Here is a 5,220-nt window from a genome sequence, read left to right as displayed (position 1 = left end):
GAGTTGTATAGAGATGGGTACTTCAAGAAATTATCACACTTATTAAGGATGTAACTGTTTGGGCAATCACCTAATAAGTATTATTTTTTATCATCAGTGAAAATAGATTTACTGGTTTTCAAAATATCTGTGCAGATCAATATAGTTTTGAATGAGCTTGACAGAATTTTTCGATAACAATGTGGTTTTCGATAACTATATCAGAATTCTCCGACGTTGGCAATCACCATTAAGAAGGCTTCTCGATCATCTGCAACATGGAATAATAATTGTCCTGCATTTGATATCTACCGCATTAGACACGAAAAATTGATTGAGGTGCTAAAAGAAGTAGGGCTGGACGGACACGACATAGCTATAATAATCAATACATACTGGAACCACACAGGATGTGTTCGAACAGACAACGGAAATACCAATTATGTAAACATAGAACAAGGAGTGCGTCAAGGATTCATTCTGTCCCCTCTACTATTTAACGTATGAGGATACGAAAAGCTCAACAAGCATTCAGCATGCTTAACCCTGTTTGGAGGTCTGGGGAATATACTACAAGGACACAGATCTGAATATTCCAGTCAAATCAGAAGAAAGTCACAGACTGGGATATTAATCTTTCCAAAACCAAAATCATGGTATTCCACAAGAACCCCCATGAAAAAATTACACCCAACATACCAATCAATGGCATCACCCTTCAGAGTTCCCAAAGCTTCATATACCTGGGCAGAGAGCTAAACAGTCAGCTAGACCACTCAAAAGAAATTAGAAGACGCATTGAAATAGCAAGATCTGGCTTCATGAACATGCGTAAAATGCTCTGTAATTCCAAGCTATCAGTCACACTAAGATTGAGAACACTAAAGTGTTATGTGTGGTCTCTATTACTATATGGCTGTGAGACCTAGACATTAGAACAGTATGACATCAACAAACTGAATTCATTCCAAATGTGGATATACCGCCGAATGCTAAGAATAAGCTGGACCAGCAAAACTACAAATGAAGAAGTACTGGAAATAATGAACACACGTCCTCATCTGGTCAACACAATCAAAATTAGAAAGACGTCATATCTAGAACACATAAGACGCCATAGGGAATTTGAGCAGCTCCAGGTAATATTAGAAGGCAAAATCGAAGGTAAAAGGGGTATAGGAAGAAAGAAAAAATCCTGGCTCCGAAACATGAGAGATTGGACCCACACAACAGGGAATGACTTAATTAATCCATCAAGCCCAGAACAGAGAGACATTTGTCATATTGATCGCCAACCTCAATAGAGAAGGCACTTAGGAGGAGGATTTGATATCTGAGTCCATTCACAAATGTTGTTAACCAAAAACCTTGTTTTGCTATATCTTCTTAGGTACATCATTTCCATATTCTTCCATTTTAAATTTGAGTTGAGCTTTATTAGCCTGTTATTTCCCACCTGATCACCAAGCATAGAGTGACTATGATAATATGTTTCTATTAATTGTCTTAGGTAGGTACTCCATAAAAAAATTTCTACTTAGATACTTTCTAATAGCGCACTTTTTAAAAATAGTATCGTTCATATACCTCTATCTTTATTCTTTTGATTTATATGGCTTCTAGCTTCGTAAGCTAATTAAGATTTCCCAATGTTTGACATAAATTAAAGTGGTTTTTCGCTGAGTAGTTTTTGGAAAACCTTAATCCTTAAAAATCCCACTGTTGATCTTTATGCTCAACCTTGGTGAGACACAAAAGGACATAATCTATAGCTTCACAACCGTTAATCATTTTTTTGATCCGTCTACTCATACTTAGCGAAACATGAGCAGTGGATTTCTGACAAGGATTTACTGGACACAGGTTTTTCCTTTTCTTCGTTTATTTTTGCTTCAGTTTTGGCTTGTGCTCTTGTTAATGTTATTGCTAAACTGTAAGAACTGCCTATGTGACTTTTCGCAATGTGAGGTCAGCCTCCTCTTTTTGCATTTGTTTAACTTCGCTGGATATTTATTTGATTACGTAGTCAATGCCCATAAACTCTTTCGGTTTACCTGATTTTATTAATATTTTTTAATATGTTTAAGATTATTCTATAAGATTTTTAGATAATACTTAAGTATTTAATCTCAATATAATTCGTTTAGGAAATAAGATGTAGTGTCAGTTACCATTTTTTGTTATGTTCAAAGGTATAATTTTTAAAACCTATTGTACAGAAATGAAAAGAAACGATCAAAACTTTTTACTCAGTTCTGAACGAAGTAAGTAAGTATGTGACAAAAAATCGACTTATAATTTTAGTTAAATTTTTTAAAATTATTTTTTAATATCTTGTTTTATCTGTTTTAATATTCTGTTAATAAGTTAATATTTTAATAAGTTTTGTAAGACTTTTTACCTTGTCTCCTAGATACCCGGTATATATTATGTCGTTAGCAAATTCGAAATATCCAGTTAATTCTCCCTTAAAGCCCAAGCTTGATATCCATTATGCCGTAATACACTAGAGGATATGTCTCACTGGTGGATATTTTAATAATTTAAATGTTGTTTATGATTATGAGGAAAGGACTTTTATCATAAGCGGAACAAAGGGGTTCTAAAACAATTTTTTCCTAGAATTATTATTTACGCTATTCTTGAAATAAAGCTAACAACGTTCAATATTCATTCCCTTCATATTTATTAAGATATGAACCAGAGCATTTAGGGAGCATAAAATAAACTTGCAACTTTTTGCATTATGTTCAGGATGATGTGAGAAAAAAAAGTCTACTATAGAAAAATGGGTGGAAATAATCCACCATGGGTGGAGATAAAATGTGTGAGTGGCATAATTACATTTTTTCTATTCTCATACTATACTACCTATATCAATTATGATTTCACTACCTGTATCATAATGAACTTCATTATGATACAGATTTTCATTACGATACAGATTTTTAACCAATATAATCGAAATATGGCATTCGCGATGACGGTGGCACACGCGCAGTGACCAATGGCGAGTCAAATACATACGATTTGACAGTTCTCAATATGTAAACAAACTGACAAACGACTTAATTTGATTGCGTTACAAAATTCATAAATTTGAATATATTTTTGTTGTGAATGATCATAGAAACACTCGTGTATACAACTTGCATTTAATTATCATTATGAAGCTCGTACTCTATGCGAAACTCGTATTCCTCATACTCGCTTCATAATGACCATCATTAAATGCTCGTTGCAAAATATACTATTAAAGTGTATAAAATACATCCAAAAGTGCATAGATATGCCAAAATAATCATATTAATGCCAAGCGTCCACAGACCTGCATCGTACGCATCGTACGCAACGGATTTTAGTTTGCCTTACAATTGTTGCCGATAATGCGATCCGTACGATGCGGATCACTGGACGCGGTTACATAAGTCTCTGTACAAGGCAAACTAAAATCCGTTGCTTACGATGCGTCCGATGCGTACGATGCGGGTCTGTGGACGCTTGCCTTAAGGGCCCGATTTTGTTACTCGGGGGTTTTTAGGGCGACTGAAAACGAATACGCAATCAGAACCGACCACCGGAGCAACTGGTGCCCAGGTTCACTGCAAAGGCACGTCATCTGGAATTTAGATCTGGAGGTTAGAAGGAAATTCAAAAACAAAACCCATATGAAATAAAGAAAAATTTCTCAAAACGTGTAAAATTTGACAAACAAAGAAATCTGAATGGATGGAAAATGGAAGGAAATGAAAAAGGTGCCATAAAATATGACCACCCCAATGTAGACTACATTGCAACATCTAATGGAGTCAAAACTTCTTTCACGAGCTGCAAAAATCCAGATATATAAGACCATAATACGACCAGCAGTCGCGTATGAAAGCGAAACATGGACGCTAACAAAAAGAGAAGTAAATAAATTGCTGGGTGCACAACTTCATACATTACACAAGCTCGAACGGTTTAGTCTAGTCCTGTTGAGCCTTCGCATCTGGGGTTGGTTGACAAGAAGCTGAAGTACATCATGATAGGGATGCTTATGGAGCCTCTCTTCATGTCTCCTGGCGATTTTCTTAATTTCATTTGGAATACATTCGACTTTAAGATGGTGTAATGTTTGATGTTAATATAATAAATAACAGTGATTCTTTAAAGTACGCAGAGTCATATTATGATTTTAAAAACGGTGATTACATCGGTATGAACTTTTTTTCTTGTCGGAAATAAACTGGGAGTCACTAAAGGCTTTGAATATTGAGGACGCTGTGTCTAAATTTTACGATATTATCAATCATGTTCCTCAAAAAGTATGTATGACAAGTACATTTCCAGTTTGGTTTAGCCCGGAGTTAAAACGATTAATAATAAAAAAGAAAAGATATCATAAAAGGTATAAGATTTTCAACAATTATGATGATTTTATTATTTTTTATAACTTAAGATCTGAATCTAGTAGACTAAGTAAAGATTGTTATAATTTATATGTTAGAGATTCTGAATTTAGAATTAATAGTGACTCACGCACTTGTTGGAAATATATAAACAGTCGCAAGAAAAATTATGATGTACCTTGCCATTTATATTTAGGAAATGATCAAAGTAGTTCTGGGGAGGAAGCTGTGAATTTATTCGCCAAATTTTTTTCTACAGTGTTCACTGACCACAATACTACCCCCCCCCCCACAATTCGAAAATGCTGGTAACATGAGTTCATGCTCTTTTAACATTAATACTATCTTTGAGAGTATTCACAATTTGTCTCCTAAACTAAATTTTGGCCCTGATGGCCTTCCTAACTATCTATTAAAACAATGTGTTTGTATTATATCTAAGCCACTGTATATACTCTTCAATAAATCTTTGCAAGAAGGGGTTTTCTCTGATTGCTGGAAACGAAGTTACGTAAAACCTATATTTAAATCTGGTTCAAAGTCAAATGTTGAAAACTACAGAGCAGTTTGTACTTTACCAGCAGTTCCAAAATTAATAGATTATTTAGTTACTAAGCAGCTTACTTGTGAATTCAGTAGTATTCTGGTGAATGAACAACACGGTTTTGTACAGGGTAAATCTATAGTAACTAATTTACTTCTTTATCAGAATGACATTGTTATTGCTTTGGAAAACAAGTTACAGGTAGATTCCATCTATACTGACTTTTCTAAAGCATTCGATAGGGTCAATCATAATATCTTACTTGCGAAACTTACAGCATGGTATTTCTGAAAGTCTATTTGATTG

General features: G+C 34.5%; 1 protein-coding gene across 2 annotated transcripts in view; it reads left to right on the top strand.

Annotated features, from left to right (window-relative positions):
* The window catches only part of LOC114325888 (ankyrin repeat domain-containing protein 49), a 210,604-nt gene that overhangs the window by 83,616 nt on the left and 121,768 nt on the right, over positions 1 to 5,220 (top strand). The window lies entirely within an intron of this gene.

Source organism: Diabrotica virgifera, chromosome 1 (genome assembly GCF_917563875.1).
Source record: "Diabrotica virgifera virgifera chromosome 1, PGI_DIABVI_V3a".
In the NCBI taxonomy this organism is placed as follows: domain Eukaryota; kingdom Metazoa; phylum Arthropoda; class Insecta; order Coleoptera; family Chrysomelidae; genus Diabrotica; species Diabrotica virgifera.
This window is presented reverse-complemented; position numbering and strand designations above follow the sequence as displayed.